This window comes from Macaca thibetana, chromosome 4 (genome assembly GCF_024542745.1).
Source record: "Macaca thibetana thibetana isolate TM-01 chromosome 4, ASM2454274v1, whole genome shotgun sequence".
NCBI classification, from domain to species: domain Eukaryota; kingdom Metazoa; phylum Chordata; class Mammalia; order Primates; family Cercopithecidae; genus Macaca; species Macaca thibetana.
Genome location: NC_065581.1, coordinates 166,558,073 through 166,576,273, shown reverse-complemented (window position 1 = coordinate 166,576,273; position 18,201 = coordinate 166,558,073).

The window sequence follows — 18,201 nt, the reverse complement described above, 5'->3', positions numbered from 1 at the left end:
TCCCTGGGTTGAGCCAAGAATCCTCAACTCTGGAGCGTCAATCCCCACTGCTCCAGGATTGCTGGAAGTCACAGCATGGATTGCAGAGGCTGAGCAGCTGGCCTCAGCCTCCCCGACTGTGGCATCCAGCCTGGGCATCCACCTCAGCCAGCAGCTTGAGCCCTGGGATTTGGGCATTGAACCCCAGCTCCTTCTCCTTCCTGGAGGACACCTTGGCTTGATCCCTTTATCAGCGCCTCTCTTACCTCCGGGAAAGCAACACCATGGTCTAGTCCTCATCTTTAACAATTGCATGGGAAAGAACTACTTAACTGTATCTACCATAAAACGTTCTAGGAACTGACCCTCACAGAGAGGTTAGAAGCATGGAAGGGATCTGTCATTCCCATTCTTCAATGTACCGCGTTTGCTTGAAGAGTACATAATAAACATAAGGAGAATGATTATTTTGCCACCAAATTCTGCACACTCATTGGTGGAAGAAGCTTGGGGCCTGTGGGCTGTAGAGACCCTGGGGACAGCCCGCATCCCAAAGGTGAAGAAGGGGCCTCCGGAGGTGCCGGGGACAGGACCCACGGAACAGAGGCAGGTGTGGGGATCACACTGAGAGTCAGTGTGACCCACGCCGGCCACAGAAGTGCAGTTCTGCCGTGGTGACTTCAGCCAGAGAGGACAGTAAAGCGCATCTCCCACCTCTGTCTCCAGGGAGGATGAACCCTACCCAGGCTCAGGCCCGCAGCTAATGGATGGAAACACCACAGCTCGACCACAGCGCCCACATCTGAGCCTGCCCCACAGCTCGGGCCGTTTCCCTTGAAAGAGTTACTTTCTTCCACCTTCTTCAATTAAAAGAAAAAAGGAGTTATCTCCTTTTGATGCTGTCAGTTTTCTGGTGAAAAGGGAGAACTGCAGATACGGGTCTTTCTAGGTAAATAAAACACGGTGTTGGTTGGAAAGCGAATTCTCACCGCGGGCTAAGTCAACACAGGTGTTCTTCCATGGGTGGCAGCGCAGGTGGCCGTTTGTTTTCTGTTCCCTTCACAATCGTCTCTTTCTCTCCATTTGGTTCACATCTGAGCCCACATCCCTACTGGCAGCCACGAGGAAATGTCACCTGGCACTTGTTACGTATTAAATGTCCTTATCAATAACGGCCTGCTGTGCCCCAGCTTATCCAAGCTGCAGGCACCTATAAAGCAATAAAAGGCGATTAGGAAGAGCTGCCCCTGCGGAGTTCCAGGGAAGGTTTCAGCTCGGTTAGGGGAACCGTTGCTCCAGATCAACAGCGTTGACTTCTAAAGGAGCAAATGTTCACATCAAAGTAGCCTGGGTCTTCAAGGGAACCAAACATTGGCCATAAAATGAGCACAGCCCGGTGAATGAGGCTTTGTTATCCTCACTCAGGTGTCAGCTCTAGGACCTTCCCTGAGACCACTCTTTTGAGAAAGAGACAGGCGGCCACACAGAATGGGTCATGGCACCACCCCCGGGTTTGAGGGGGAGAGGAAGTCCAGAGGCTGCCTCACCACGGAGACAAAGACCCCAGGGCGCAGCCCCCAGCCCGAAGGCCACATACCTGGCCATGGCCCAGCCTGGGATGTGGGTGCATGCTACACACATATGGGTGGGTATTCATGCGTGTGTGTGCATGTACATGGGCCTGGCCTGGGATGGGGATGTGTGCTGCACACATACCACATACGTGGGCATTTGTGTGTGTGTGTGTGTGTGCATGTGCATGGGCCTGGCCTGGGATGGGAGTGTTTGTGTGTGTGTGCGTGTACATGGTCTCGGCCTGTGACGTGGGCGTTTGTGTGTGTGTGTGCATGTTCATGGGCCTGGCCTGTGATGGGGGTGTGTGCTGCACACATATGTGTGTGTGTGTGTGCACATCTTCATGGGCCTGGCCTGGGATGGGGGTGTGTGCTGCACACATACCACATACGTGGGCATTTGTGTGTGTGTGCGCGTGTGCATGGGCCTGGCCTAGGATGGGGATGTGTGCTGCACACATACGTGTAGTTGTTCGTGTGTGTGTGTGTGTGTGTGCACATGTTCATGGGCCTGGCCTGTGATGGGGGTGTTTGTGTGTGTGTGTGTACATGGTCTCGGCCTGTGACGTGGGCATTTGTGTGTGTGCGTGCATGTACATGGGCCTGGCCTGGGATGGGGGTGTTTGTGTGTGTGTGTGTACATGGTCTCGGCCTGTGACATGGGTGTGTGTGTGTGTGCATGTACATGGGCCTGGCCTGTGATGGGGGTGTTTGTGTGTGTGTGTGTACATGGTCTCGGCCTGTGACGTGGGTGTGTGTGTGTGTGTGCATGTACATGGGCCTGGCCTGGGATGGGGGTGTTTGTGTGTGTGTGTGTACATGGTCTCGGCCTGTGACGTGGGTGTGTGTGTGTGTGTGTGCGTGTACATGGGCCTGGCCTGGGATGGGGGTGTTTGTGTGTGTGTGTGTACATGGTCTCGGCCTGTGACGTGGGTGTGTGTGTGTGTGTGCGTGTACATGGGCCTGGCCTGGGATGGGGGTGTTTGTGTGTGTGTGTGTACATGGTCTCGGCCTGTGACGTGGGTGTTTGTGTGTGTGCGTGTACATGGGCCTGGCCTGGGATGGGGGGGTGTGTGTGTGTGTGCGTGTACATGGTCTCGGCCTGTGACGTGTGTGTGTGTGTGTGTATGTGTACATGGGCCTGGCCTGGGATGGGGGTGTTTGTGTGTGTGTGTGTACATGGTCTCGGCCTGTGACGTGAGTGTGTGTGTGTGTGTGCGTGTACATGGGCCTGGCCTGGGATGGGGGTGTTTGTATGTGTGTGTGTACATGGTCTCGGCCTCTGACGTGGGTGTTTGTGTGTGTGCGTGTACATGGGCCTGGGATGGGGGTGTGTGTGTGTGTGCGTGTGCATGGTCTCGGCCTGTGACGTGTGTGTGTGTGTGTGTGCGTGTACATGGGCCTGGCCTGGGATGGGGGTGTTTGTGTGTGTGTGTGTACATGGTCTCGGCCTGTGACGTGGGTGTGTGTGTGTGTGTGTGCGTGTACATGGGCCTGGCCTGGGATGGGGGTGTTTGTGTGTGTGTGTGTACATGGTCTCGGCCTCTGACGTGGGTGTTTGTGTGTGTGCGTGTACATGGGCCTGGCCTGGGATGGGGGTGTGTGTGTGTGTGCGTGTACATGGTCTCGGCCTGTGACATGTGTGTGTGTGTGTGTGTACGTGTACATGGGCCTGGCCTGGGATGGGGGTGTTTGTGTGTGTGCGTGTACATGGTCTCGGCCTGTGACGTGTGTGTGTGTGTGTGTGTGCACGTGTACATGGGCCTGGCCTGGGATGAGGGTGTGTGTGTGTGTGTGTGTACATGGTCTCGGCCTGTGACATGGGTGTTTGTGTGTGTGTGCATGTACATGGGCCTGGCCTGGGATGGGGGGGTGTGTGTGTGTGTGTGTGTGTGTACATGGTCTCGGCCTGTGACGTGGGTGTTTGTGTGTGTGTGCATGTACATGGGCCTGGCCTGGGATGGGGGTGTGTGTGTGTGTGTGTACATGGTCTCGGCCTGTGACATGGGTGTTTGTGTGTGTGTGCATGTACATGGGCCTGGCCTGGGATGGGGGGGTGTGTGTGTGTGTGTGTACATGGTCTCGGCCTGTGACGTGGGTGTGTGTGTGTGTGTGCATGTACATGGGCCTGGCCTGGGATGGGGGTGTGTGCTGCACACATATGTGTGGGTGTTCATGTGTGTGTGTGCGTGTACATGGTCTCGGCCTGTGACGTGGGTGTTCATGTGTGTGTGTGCGTGTACATGGGCCCAGTCAATGATGCCGGTGTGTGCTGCACACATACGTGTGGGTATTCGTGTGTGTGTGTGTGTGGGTATTCGTGTGTGTGCGCATGTACATGGGCTCAGTCTGTGATGCCGGTGTGTGCTGCACACATACGTGTAGTTGTTCGTGTGTGTGTGTGCACGCATGTACATGGGCCTGGCCTGTGGTGTGGGTGTGTGCTGCACACATGCGTAGGCGTTCATGTTTATGTGCATTTACATGGGCGTGGCTGCATGGGCCTGGACCAGTGGGCATGTGCATGTACACCTGGTGCTGCTGGGCCTGACCTCTGACCCCCAGCTCCAGTGCCTCCGGCTGTTTTCGCCAGCTTGTGTCCTGGGTGCCTAACCAAGGTTCCTCCCAAAGGCACCTGAACAGCCATGATCATTCCTCACTTCTCACAACACCTCCTCCCAGCCCTCCTGGGAACTGCGTGTGGAGGCCAGGATTGCCGGGCCACGGCGTCCTATGCGGGTCTTTTCAGAATCAGAGTACAGAGCATGGGAACAGCACCGTGTCCTGAGAAGTGCAGGTCCTGGGATCAGTTTCCCCACTGAGGAGGGAGGAGCACTGGGGGGCCCGTCCCTGAGGCTGCAGCACCGTCTAATGGTGGGAGAGCCACTCCTGCAAGGCCGTGACCTTCTGCACGGGGGACAGGAGGCACCTCAGCGGCCTCCCTGTCCATGCAGCCTGACCACTGGCTATGGGTTCAACTGTGTCCCCTAGAAACAGGTGTCCCGTTCCTCCCCTCAGCTCCCATGAACATGAACTACAGACTCTTTGCAGACGTACTGCAATTCAGATGAGGTCATCCTGGGTTAGGGCCAACCCTCATCCAATGGCTGGTGTCCTTGTAAGAAGAGGAGACAGAGACACAGGGCAAGGTGAATAGAATCAACTCTACCCACAGGTTAAATCAGACCTGAGGGACAAGCTAAAAGGTGGCATCAAACACAAAACACTTTTAGTCATTTTCTGAAGGGAGGTGATTTTCCTGTCAAGCCCTGGAAACGAATTTATTCCCATCATCCATCTGGGCCATAGGAGGTGTGCAGCTTTTCCTAAGATCAATTCGCCTCAGGCTGCTCGCATGAGGCTCAAGCAAACGTTTCTTTTTAAATTAGGCTGATCAGTGATGCCAACAAATAGGTCCTCAACAGCTCTCACCTCTGACCCTGCAGGATCAAGCGATGCGTTTCACAGTGAGGAACATGCCGGTGGGCATCTTCAAATATTTGCCGCTTAAAAAGTTGGTGTTACTTTAGAGCAAGGCTCATAGCAATGTGGCTCCAAAGCTCACATGAGAATGGTTAAGGGCAAGTGATGCAGGGGGAAAGGCCGGGCCCTCGCTCCCCAAATCCTGCCTAGCCTGTTTCATAAACACCTGCATCTAGCCAGCAGCCTCATCTCTCCTGACTTTCCAGTCTGGGCTCCCATGCTGGTCAGATCGTGGCTTCTGCCTCCTTCTTTCGAAGATGACAGAAAGGGGATCAGGCAGCCTTGCATTTTCTGACCAAAGCATTCATTACAAGCCAGCTTTGTAAAATAACAATTCGTCTGCATGGTGTTTTTCTAAATCACACAGTCCTGTGTATCCTGGGGTGCCACGTGCCCGCCAGCCTGAGGGGACACAGCGGGGACACAGAAGCTCTGCCGCCCCCGGGGACCCACACACCAGCCCTGTGACCAGGACATCCAGAGCCCAGCCTGGACTCGCCAAGACGCCTTGGAAAGATTCCCCCGGGCTCCTGCTGTGGGCGATTGACCCCACGCCCTTCCATGCTTTTCTCGCCTGCTTCTCCACTGGCATCACTTCAGGGTCTCTCTGGCCACTCAGAGAGGAGGCACCTGCTCCGCGGGAGGCGTGGTTGGCTCTGGCATGGTGGAGAGAAGATGATTTGAGGTTGGGTGTAACCGAGCTTGCAGGGAGTTGTGGAGACCTCTGTACCCATCCACTCATCCCAGGCCTCTTTCTGCATCCCAAAGGAGGGTCCCAGCCCGGGCACAGACAAGGAGGAGGGTCCCAGCCTGGACACAGACTCAGAGGAGGGTCCCAGGCCCGATACGGACCCAGAGGAGGGTCTCAAGCCAGACACGGACCCAGAGGAGGGTCCCAGCCAGGGCACAGACAAGGAGAAGGGTCCCAGGCCAGGCACACACCAGAGGACCGTCTCAGCCCGGCCGTGGACAGGAGGACAGGGCCCAGCGTGAGCCGAGGGTGCCCCCTGGTGGCAGTGGTGATGCCGTCCAAAGCAGGCCCTGCCACGTGAGCACTTTTATTATTATTATTATTATTATTATTATTATACTTTAAGTTCTAGGGTACATGTGCATAACGTGCAGGTTGGTTACATATGTATACTTGTGCCATGTTGGTGTGCTGCACCCATGAGCACTTTTTAATTCAGGAACAAGCGCATGAGACAGAGAGGCCTGCCCAGCCTCGGGCTAATCTTCTCATGAATTCTTAATGAGGCCCCTCTCCTGCTGTCTGTCAGCTCCTGGGCACAAAAGCTTATGGGTTCATTTTATTGCAACAATAAAAAGAAACAGCATTGTATGTTACCAATAAAGTAACTCTAAGACCCTGTTCACACTTGGGTTCATTGTTCATGTCCTCGTTGCACTGAAACGTATTCATCGTAGAAACATTGCGTACAGTCGGATGTGACATTATATTGAGGGTTCAGACCTATAAGCAACATACTGTGATTTTATGTTGTAGGGACGCTGCGTCAGCTACAGCATGAAATGTAAACGAGACGTGGATGACCTGCTGGTGAGCGTGTGTGTCTTGTGTTTTGTGTGCACGCACCACACCAGGCCCACGTGGGATTTCTCCCTGGGGCTGGAAAGCCCCATGCATGGGTGTTCAGCATCTGTCGGGGTGGAAGGGGCTTTTCCACCCCAGAGCTCTTTCCTACTTTTAGTAGGTGGTAGAATCAATTAGCAGCAGGAAGATGGAAGCATCTTCCTGTCTTTAAAAAAAAAACAAAGACTGGCCTTTAAAATGTAAACAAGAAGCTCAACTAGATACATTGTTTTAATTTAAATACCAAAGCAAGCACTTGAAGAGCCTAGCAGAGCACTGACCTGAGCCTTCCGTTCCCTTTTTTTTTAATTTATTTTTTATTTTTTGAGATGGAGCCTCCCTCTGTCACCCAGGCTGGAGTGCCAATGGCGCAATCTTGGCTCACTGCAACCTCCACCTCCTGGGCTCAAGCGATTCTCCTGCCTCAGCCTCCCGAATAGCTGGGATTACAGGCGCCCACCAGCACGCCCTACTAATTTTTGTATTTTTAGTAGAGATGGGGTTTCATCATGTTGGCCAGGCTGGTCTCAAACTCCTGACCTCAGATGATCCAGCCACCTCGACCTCCCAAAGTGCTGGGATTACAGGTGTGAGCCACCACGCCCAGCTCCATTTGCTTTTATTTCCTCAAGGAAAACTCTTGCGTTTCCGTCACCTGGGCTCTGCTCCAGGTGCAGGACACGGGGAGGAAAAGACGTGGCTGCTTCCCACCGTGGTGTGGGGAGCAGGGCGGGGTGCAGGGTTGAGCAGTACACACAGAAGGAGGCAGGCCATGCTGGAATTTGCACAGGTGGGCACTCGAAAGGAGTGTGGGCAGTGACCAGGATGGGACAGAAGGGGCCACAGGAGGTAAGACCTTCAGGACAGCAGAAAGAGCAACGCTGGGCGAGGCAGGATGAATCCTGGGGTGGTCGGAAGGCTGAGAAGCACAGCTACAGAAGGCAGGCGGCAGGGTAAGCTGTGTGGTCTCACATCTGTTTGGCTGTGCATTCGTCGGTCCTGGAAGCAAGATCACACTTGGCCAGGTGGCCTCACTCCTATGCCCGTTACTGCTGTTACCTTCTCCTGTGTTTTGGTCCTGACCTAGGTATTGCAATTAGCATGTAAGCAAGGAGAGGACCAAAATAAGGAGGCCGGGGTGGGGGTGGGGGCGGGATACTTACAGTCTGTATCTCTCAGGGGAATTTCCTGAGGCCTCCTTTCTGCTTGGTTTCCCCAAAGGAGCTTCCTGGATGGACCCGTCCTCACAAGGGCCTTCAGCTCCTTCTAAGCAGAGAAACAGGCCACCTCTGCCTTCCCCTGGCATGGATTCTCTGATTTTCGGATTCTCTGTGAGTCTGTTGATGTCCCAGAAAGCGAGGCCAGAAGTGACCTTCTTCTTGGGAAATTCTCCCTCCTAAAGCCTCTACTGACTTGAACACACGGCCAGGTTTGCACAACACCGTGAGTAAGACTTGCCAAAGGAGGTCGCACATTCCTGCCTCCAGGAAAGACCCTGCTATCCCAAAGAAAGGAGTATTTCACTGCATTACAGTTTAAACTCTTGAATCATTACTGTATTTTCCAATTCTCATTTGAAATTCAAAGAGAGAGGGTAGAAGGAACAAATTCATGGCTTCCGGGCGCCTCCTCCATCTCCAGCGTCACAGCCTCTCCTCTTTGCTAAACTTTTCGTTTAAACGCAACACTCTTTCCTCATTTTGTCATGGCATTTGTCAGAACCTTGAAAAAAAATTAAAATGCAGTTGCAAAACACTGAGAGATTCAAGGAGAGCTAGGGAATCTGCAAATAATTTTTAAGATGAAAAATGAAAATAATAATGCTTTGAGTGTCAGTGGAATTTGACTGTAAGTACAGTTTTACTAAGACCAGGTTTTCACCTAGAGGCTTCAACTAAGAACATAATTTTAAGATGCCCAGCACTGGGTTTTTTTGGACTGCCTAATAGTAAAAGGTATTAGCGATATCAGAGAGCTGTTTGCAATTTCTTGGGGCCGTATTTGCATTGATCATCTCTGATGTTACTCACTGTGTTTGCAGATGGAAGACATGAGGTTAAAAGATGTCCAGATCCATTTTAGAGATGATCGAAGTGAAGCAGTGAGATCATCTATCATCTGACAGGAATTGGGCCAAAACCAGACATCCCCCATCCAGCCAAGCTGCAGAGCCTTCCAGCACAAATGCATCCAACCACAGCTCACCTGGGACTGTGGCCAGGAGCCAGTTAGCCGGGATGGGAGAGCAAGTATGACAAAGTGCAGAGGCTCTCAGCCCTGGCAGGATATTCAGAACAACCTGGGGAGCTTTAAAGTCCTGATGGCCAGGCCACACCCCAGGCTGAGTGAATCAGAAGCCCCGTGGGACTGTGCAGTCGCGTTTTTAAAGTTTCCAGGTGATTCTCAGGTGCAGCCAGGACTGGAACCCACCAGTGTCCGGAGAGCCCTGAGGTCTGGCCCTGCCACCAATGGGCAAGGCGGCCCGGAGAGCGGTTTCCTCTGTGGGCAGTGCGTGAGCCTCAGACCTGCTTGGCCTGACTTCCTTTCCTCTACAGGATAAGAATATCAGACACGGGCACTTCTGTGCACATTTTCTTTGAGAGCCTGACTTCCAAAGTTGATCAGTGTGAATGTTTTGTGAGTAGGGCTCAGGAAACAGCCTTCTTGTGATTTTTTTTTCTTTCTCCATGAAACTGGAGTAATACTTTCTTCTTAAAATAATATTTATGGAGCAGTGCTTCAATATATTTTAAACATTGAAATAGATTTACTTGATTTTTTTCTAAATATGAAAGATATATGGGTGTTTTGTAATAAATATAATCAATATTGAACGTGTAAAATAAAAGATAAAAATAACCCAAAGTTCCTCTATCCAAGGGTAGTAGAAGTGATACATATCCACCACTCAAAATTGTCCTTCCAAAATTTTTATTACATATGATTCTACCAAAATAAAATGATGGTGTGCTTTTATTTGTGAGCAGTTTTTCTCTCCTGTTGATATGCATGCAGTCAGATTTATTTCTCTCTTAATGGCTGCACCTAAGTGACAGGAAACAGTAGCGCACCACACAGCCAGCTCTCTAGGTCCTAATAAACGTTTTCCAAATGAGTGACTGAACGAGACCCAGGAAGGGAGGAGGAAATGTGGCCAGATATGGCTCAGGCGATGCTGTTAGAAATGCTTGTTCCCCGGTGCCATAAAGAAATAGCACTTGAACATAAATTTAATCTCCTCAGCAAGGCCATTTTTACTTTCTGCAGAAAGGGTACACTCGCCAGCAGCTTTGCCACGAGAGTACACTGAACAAAGGGGACAGGGTCATTTATAACCTGACATGTCCACCCTCCTGCTGTGTCCAGTTTCCATTGGCTGGAACAGGACCTCACATTCTGTGTTTGTCCCTACTGGCTAGCAACTTAGAACTTTTTAACAGAGGCAAAGGCAGAGGAGAACAAAGGAAGGAGGAAGTAACTCGTGGAATGCTGAGAAAGGTAAAAACACCTCCGAACAAGGAAGAGGAACAGGCTATGACCTAATGCCCCCTCGGACCAGCATAAGCATGCCAGGGTGGATATTTAGGCTACATTGTGGGAGCTAAGAACGTAAAGTACATTGATTTATTACGGCTAGCAGATATTTAAGAATGTTAGCACAGGTCTTTGAATCCATTTTGCTTCTAAGAGAAGTTACTATTTATTTCTAATTAGACGGGGAGGAGATTCTCTTTGAAAAGGAACCTCTACTTTACTTTTTACAGCACCATTGGTTTTAGCTGCTCCTAATTCCAGCAGTGACTCTATGGGGACTTGGAGCCCCAGCCCTGGTAGGTCAGGTGGGGTCAGCGTGGAGACGTGCCCTGTGCTGCCATCAGTCGCACTGACCCTGGGAAACCAGAATGCAAAGGTGGCAGCTCCGGGTCACATGCCAAGATTACGTTATACAAACAAAAATACTTTTATTATATAAATAATGAGTTCCAAAAATGCTGCTGTCATCACCCACACCTAGCCTCATTTCCAGCACTAGTTCCAATCAGAGCCACCAACTTTTCAAAGGAAGAAAAGCTTGACTGACGTTTTTCATCCTGGGAAAGGGGGGTGGCTCTTGATGGCTCTCAAAGAGTGTCTTTTAATAATGTGCACATTTAGAAACACACTTTAAATAGCAAATCATAAGCAATAAAGCATTTTTGATAGTATGTGAGGCGCCCACTTGAGAACCGCTCATTCTCTGTTCTTCTCATCTCCCTCCCTCTCTCCATCTCAATCTCCCCTCCCCATCTGTCTCCCTCACCCTCTCCCCATCCCTCTCCCCCTCCATCTCCCTCTCCCTCTCCCCATCCCTCGCCCCTTCCATCTCCCTCTCCCTCTCCCCATCCCTCACCCCTTCCATCTCCCTCTCCCCATTCCTCTCCCCCTCCATCTCCCTCTCCCTCTCCCCATCCCTCTCCCTTTCCATCTCCCTCTCCCTCTCCCCATCCCTCTCCCCCTTCATCTCTCTCTCCCTCTCCCCATCCCTCTCCCCCTCCATCTCCCTCTCCCCATTCCTCTCCCCCTACATCTCCCTCTCCCCCTCCATCTCCCTCTCCCTCTCCCCCCATCCCTCTCCCCCTCCATCTCCCTCTCCCCATTCCTCTCCCCCTCCATCTCCCTCTCCCCCTCCCCCTCCACCTCCACCTCCCTCTCCCTCTCTCTCTCCCCCTCCCTGTCTCTCTCCATCTCCCTCTGTCTCTGTCTCATACACACTGCATATCTATTGATAGATGAGATAGATAGATAGAGAGAGAGAGAGAGAGAGATAGATAGATAGATAATCTTCTGAACCTCCTCTGCTTCAGCCATTTTTGTGGGAGGAATATTATGCTAAAAGTTCTAAAATGGCAGACTTGGTTTCTCATTGGAAATGTATAACATTTTCTTGAATGATTCTGGGAACACAGGTGTTATCATGGGGGTGGACATGCATTTCCTGTAAGCTATTAGGTAGAAATGTACCAGTGGCAGTCACCTACAGTTAGATACTAATGTGGTAAATGTGTTTCCTTTTAAAAACTGAGTCGGTTTTCCACACTTCACACCATTCTGGCTTCTTAGGAGTAGAAATGAGGCTCCCAAAGCCTCTAAGAAAATCCCTTAGGTCTCAAGGCAGAGCCGTGACCAACAGTGGCATGATCCCCGCATTCGCTCTAAGCCTTGGGTGGGCAAGCATGGACTCTGGCTCCAGCCAAGGTGCGGCACAGCCCGCCTGCAGGGCAGTTCTCCAGCCATGCCCTGCCACACGGATGCACCTGCTTTGACCAGGAACCGCCTAGATCTGGGCAGAGATCCTGGTTTTGGAGGAATCCAAGCAGAAGTTCCTAGTGAGGTCTTTATAACCCACGGGTCTGAAGCGTAGCTAGGCTGTGAAGCGGTGAAACTAGGTGCTAAGCTCCGTTTCTATTCCTAAACAATGGGGACTAGCCGGACCTGGTGACCCCAGGCAGCTCCAGACTTCGGCAGTGCCTTCCAGATCACAAGGGGCTCCTCTCAGTCATCACCTGGACAGCAGATTCGTGTGCAATGGCCCTGCCTTGATTGAAAAAGAGAGAGGGGGATGTGTGCGTGTGTGTGTGTGTGTGTGTGTGTGTGGACCATTCACTCCTATTTTTGACAAAGAATGGAAAAGCAAACCAAGACAATTTTTATTTTGTCAGAGGGAAGGAAGTGGGTGCAGGTGATGAGGACAGAAGTCAGGCTTCTCTCAGAGTTCCCTGCTTCATGGCTTTGATTTGGGAAACATACATATTTAAATTCAAAATGAAATGAGAAAGAAAATAGGCACCAAAATGGAAAACAAACAAAATTGATTATGTTTCAAACTCTGACTGCCGGTAACTTTAGTTTTTTTTTTTTTAACATCTTAACAACTTTACTGAGGAAGTATCATTGGCATACAATTAACAGCATATCCACAGTGCAGCTTGATGCCCTCTGGTGTTTGGACACCCATGAGCCCATCGGTTAGGACGGGCAGCGTCGCCCTCTCCATGGCCATGGTGTCTCCCCCAGCAGCCCCTTCCTCCCCAGGCCCCTCATTGCAGGACTGCGGCTGCTCTGCCTCCTGCCACTATAGATGACTCTGCCTTTTCCAGAGTTTTATGCTCACGGAATCACACAGCAAATTCCCTAGAGTGGTCCAGCTCCTTTTGCTCTGTCATGATTCTGGACCTGCCTGTGCTGCTTTATGGATCAACAGTGCCTTCCTTTTCATCGCTGAGTAGTATTCCATTTTGTCAATATACCAGAATTTGCTTACTACCTACGACCTTATTGATGGCAATTTGAGTTGTTTCTAGTTTTTAGCTATTACAGATAAACCTACTGTGAATATCTGTGTGCAGATGTTGTAGTTTATTTTCTCTTGGGTACACACCCAGGGGTGAGACAGCTAAATCACATGGCGGGTGTGTTTATCTTTTAAAAACCCCCACACCATTTTCCACAGCTGCATCATTTTGCTTTCTCACCTGCAGTGCATGAGAACCACAGTTTTTCCACATTCTCACCAACACCTGGCATGGCTGTTCTTTATCATTTATCCATGTTAAAGTGTATATTGAGGTCTCATTGTGGTTTAAATTTCAATTTTCTCAATCTCTAGTAATGTTGAACATCTTTTCAGGTCCTTATTTGCCATCTACCTATCTTCTATGGGGAAATGTCTGTTCAAATATTTTGCCCATTTTTAAAAAATCAAGTTGTCTGTTTTCTTATTGAGTTTTTAGAGTTCTTGATGTTCTCTGGATGTAAATCCATCATTATCAAATATGTAATTTACAATTATTTTCTCTCAATTTGTGGCTTATCTTTTCATTCTCCTAACATCATCTTTTAAAGAGCAGAAGTTTTTAATTTACGTAATTTATGTTTACAGTATGGGTTTTGTATGGGGGTTGGGTTTTGTTTTGTTTGAGATCATGCTTTTGGTGTCATATTTAGGAAGGCTTTTCTTAATCCAATGTCATAATGATTTTGCCTATGCTTTTCCCTAGGAGTTTTCATAGTTTTAGTTTTACATTTAGTTTTATGATCCATTTTAAGTTTTATAAAAATATAGTGCATGGTATGGACAGCAGTTTTGTTTGCTTGTTAGTTTGGAGCACATAGGTATACAACAGTTTCAGCATCATTGGTTGAAAAGATAATCCTTTTCCACCGAATTGTCTCTAAACACTTTCTGAAAGTCCAATGTCCACATATGTGTGGATCCACTTCCAGACACTCTAATCTGTCTTGTTGATTGGTCTACCTTTATGCCAATGATACACTGTGGTATATAATATGTTGTACACCACAGGCTTATAATACATCTTATTTATTATGGTAATCTAAATATTATCATGCATTTATAATAAATCTTGAAATTAGGTAGCATTGGTCTTACAATAATGTCATTATTTTTCAAAAGGCAATTTCAATCAAAACCCCTGAAGGTATTTATTTTTTGGTAGCAATCGACAAGCTGATCCTGAAATTTATCTGGAAATGAAAAGGTTCTTGAACAGCAGAACATCATCTAGTTCTTCATCCTGTGCTACCAACTCTTCGGTAGGTCTGTGATTATTTGAAAAATAAACGTAGTTTTTAAAAAATTAATTAATTATATTTCCCAAAAAGTTGAGATCCCTGAGTTCAGCTCTCTTTCATTCTAGAAAACAGCCCTTCAACCTTCTCGTTCAGAAATAGAAAAGCGAACTTCACTCCTCATGTATCCTCATCATGGGTCTCTTTAGTCTTCATGTTTTCACCTTCTCTATTCATCTGTGACCTGCATACTGATTTTAAACAGGATTAAAACATCATTTCGTTTTCTTACCTCTCTAAAATTCTGATGTCCTCGAGAGTTTCCCACAGTTGTTAGTGATTCTCCATTTCTAAATATGGGATCGCCTCTCCCACAGTCCTCTCAGGCTGTGATTGTGCACACACATTAAAGTAATTACGGGACACTGAGAGGACAGCAGTGACTGCGTTTGCTTGTGCTGATGTGCTTCCTCAGGGTAGCTGTGAAATTACACGCAATTAGTTGAAGATTCTCCTCCTGAACAAAAAAATAACGCCATCCACTTACGAGGTAGTATTGTCCTCCCTGAAAATCCAGGCCCTTAGAATGAGCAGCGTATGAAGACGTGTTGTTTCCTTCCACCCACACGTGAAGGGGAAAAGGTCCTCGTTACTAGCCAGTGTGTGCCAAACACATCCCTGATGTGAACTGCACACCAATGCCCCTGTTAAAAGAAAAACTTTAGCAGAATTAAGTGTAACAGAGTTTAATTGAGCAACGAACCATTCACGAATCAGGCAGCCTCCCCAGCCAGAATAGGTTCAGGGAGACTCCAGTACAGCCACGTGGTGGAAGAATATTTAGGACAGAAAAAGGAAAGAGATGCACAGAAGACGGAAGTGAGGTGCAGAAACAGCCGATTGGTTACATCTCGGCGTTTGTGGTATTTGAACATGGCTTGAACAGTTGACCGCTTTTGGCCAAAACTCGGTGACTGATGCAAGAGTAGGCTACGGTCTGTTTACACCTCTACTCGTCATAGTTCTCCGTGTACACAGAACCTGTAGGTTGAATTTAAAATATGTAGGTAGTGTAGCTGTAGGCTACACTTGATTTAAGAGATCGCAAAAGCTTCCCAAACGCTCAGCTCTCAAATGTGCCCGTTCTGCCAGCTGCTCAAAGATGCCTTCCACCTCTGCATGCAAAATGTTCTGTGTGTTGGATAATCAATAGTGCAAGCAAGAACCCTGCTGCACCAGTAAACTGGTGTTTGTTAGCTGGGAGACCAAAGCCATTTAATAGTAATAACGATAATTAAACATTCAGATTGGTGTCTGACAGGAGCGTCCTGAGGTGAGGACAGATGCAGCTGAGACAAGGAGCAAGAGGATTGGCAGGAGGAAGCACCGGAGCACGGGGTGCTCACATCCACCGAGGGCTGCCCCTGCCAGGCACCATCCTGGGTCCGCTGCGGTGCTCACACCTGCCTAGGGCCGACCCTGCCAGGCACCGTCCTGGGTCCGCTGCGGTGCTAACACGCTTGATCTTCTCAGCGTTTCTAGAAGTGGATGCTTTTGCACATTCATCTCACAGGTGAGGAACGTGCAGCCTGGGGAGTTTCCAAAGTCAGGGAAAAATATGTCACTGTTGGAGCCCGAATTTGAACCCTGGTCTCCCTGAGTCCACACCTGAAGGAAAGAAAGGAGCAGTTTAAAAAGAGGCAGAAAGATGGTGCCAAGGGAGGCACGAAAGCAAAGGGAAGGGGCTGGGTGTGGCCCCCGGCAGCTTCTGCAGACCGCATGTCACTGCGTGGTGGCTGGGACCGCTGGACGTGACATGTGGAGACCTCGCGCCCTTTGTCCTGGAGGTGAGATGTGGGGACCTCGCGCCCTTTGTCCTGGAGGTGAGATGTGGAGACCTCGCGCCCTTTGTCCTGGAGGTGAGATGTGGGGACCTCACGCCGTTCCTAGAGGTGAGAGGTGGGGGGGACCTCACGCCCTTCCTAGAGGTGAGATGTGGGGACCTCGCGCCCTTTGTCCCTCGGCCCTTTGTCCTGGAGGTGAGATGTGGGGACCTCAGGTGAGATGTGGGGACGCCGTTCCTTGAGATGTGGGGACCTCCTTTTGAGGTGAGATGTGGGGACCTCGCGCCCTTTGTCCTGGAGGTGAGATGTGGGGACCTCGCGCCCTTTGTCCTGGAGGTGAGATGTGGAGACCTCGCGCCCTTTGTCCTGGAGGTGAGATGTGGGGACCTCACGCCGTTCCTAGAGGTGAGAGGTGGGGACCTCGCGCCCTTTGCCCTGGAGGTGAGATGTGGGGACCTCGCGCCCTTTGTCCTGGAGGTGAGATGTGGGGACCTCGCGCCCTTTGTCCTGGAGGTGAGATGTGGGGACCTCGCGCCCTTTGTCCTGGAGGTGAGATGTGGGGACCTCGCGCCGTTCCTAGATGTGGGGACCTCGCGCCCTTTGTCCTGGAGGTGAGATGTGGGGACCTCGCGCCCTTTGTCCTGGAGGTGAGATGTGGGACCTCGCGCCCTTTGTCCTGGAGGTGAGATGTGGGGACCTCGCGCCGTTCCTAGAGGTGAGATGTGGGGACCTTGCGCCCTTTGTCCTGGAGGTGAGATGTGGGGACCTCGCGCCGTTCCTAGAGGTGAGATGTGGGGACCTTGCGCCCTTTGTCCTGGAGGTGAGATGTGGGGACCTCGCGCCGTTCCTAGAGGTGAGATGTGGGGACCTTGCGCCCTTTGTCCTGGAGGTGAGATGTGGGGACCTCGCGCAGTTTGTCACTTGCTCCAAGTGCTCGAGATTTCCCTGTAATTCTCATAAGGAAAGAGGGCGCCTTTTGCTGCGTCTTGGGGAGGATTTGCCGCAGCTGCCTCTTTCTGGAGCCCTGGGTCAGGCTGAAGATCCCCGCGTCCCCCCGCGTGGACACCAGGGGGCGCCCCACCCACACCAAGGAGGCGCAGGCTCCCACGGCCGGAACAGGGAGGAAGAGTCCAACCCACCCACGCGGCTCACACTGTGTCCACTGGAAGCAAAGCGTTCGGAGTTTCCGTGTGCTGTGACTGTGGGGAGCCAGGCTGTGCGGGGACCGAGTCCGTGAGTGCGGAGTTCAGCAGTGACCGGGCGGACAGTGACGCTGCTGTCTGTCCAACACCCAGGGCAGGAGGGTCCTTCCAGAAGCTGCTGCAGTCCGCAGAGCACGGTGGCCCCGAGGGCGCCCCGGGGTCCAGTGCAGGGCGGCGCGAGGCCGGGTCAGCTCTAGAGAGATGCGGGCGGCACTGCCCACGGGGCCCCACTGCCACCCTCAAGGCAAAAGTTCCTGTGTTTGTCTCTTTGCAGACACCGGGGCTTTTTATTAAAACGCAACATCCCAAATCAAGCGGTAAAGATAGAATCTGAATCCTATCTCTGACATCAATTGTCTTTTTTTTCTTTCGTGTTTTTTTGTTTTTGTTTTGTTTTGTTTTGTTTTTTTAATACGGAGTCTCGCTCTCTCACCCAGGCTGGAGTGCAATGGCGTGATCTTGGCTCACTGCAACCTCCGCCTCCCAGGTTCAAGCAATTCTCCTGCCTCAGCCTCCCGAGTAGTTGGGACTACAGGTGCCCCCCACCACATCCGGCTAATTTTTGGTATTTTTAGTAGAGATGGGGTTTCACCATGTTGGCCAGGCTGGTCTTGAACTCCTGACCTCAGGTGATCCGCCTGCCTCGGTCTCCCAAAGTGCTGGGATTAGAGATGACATCAATTTTCAATGAACTGGGTTGGAATATTTTTTAAGACATCGCAGGCTGTTCTCTAGGCAAGGGTGCAGGGAAACTGTATTCTTAATCCATGCCGGTTGTAATTACAGTGGTCTAACAATTGCTCTAGGAAAACTACCCAGCCACAGATGGCAAAAGCTACAGAGATACCATGTCCTTTACCTGTTAAATCCACACAGAGGCTCTCAGCTAAGAAAAAATCCTAAGTATGGAACATCATTACACACAAAATATGTTCATAAAAATCCCATTTCTAATA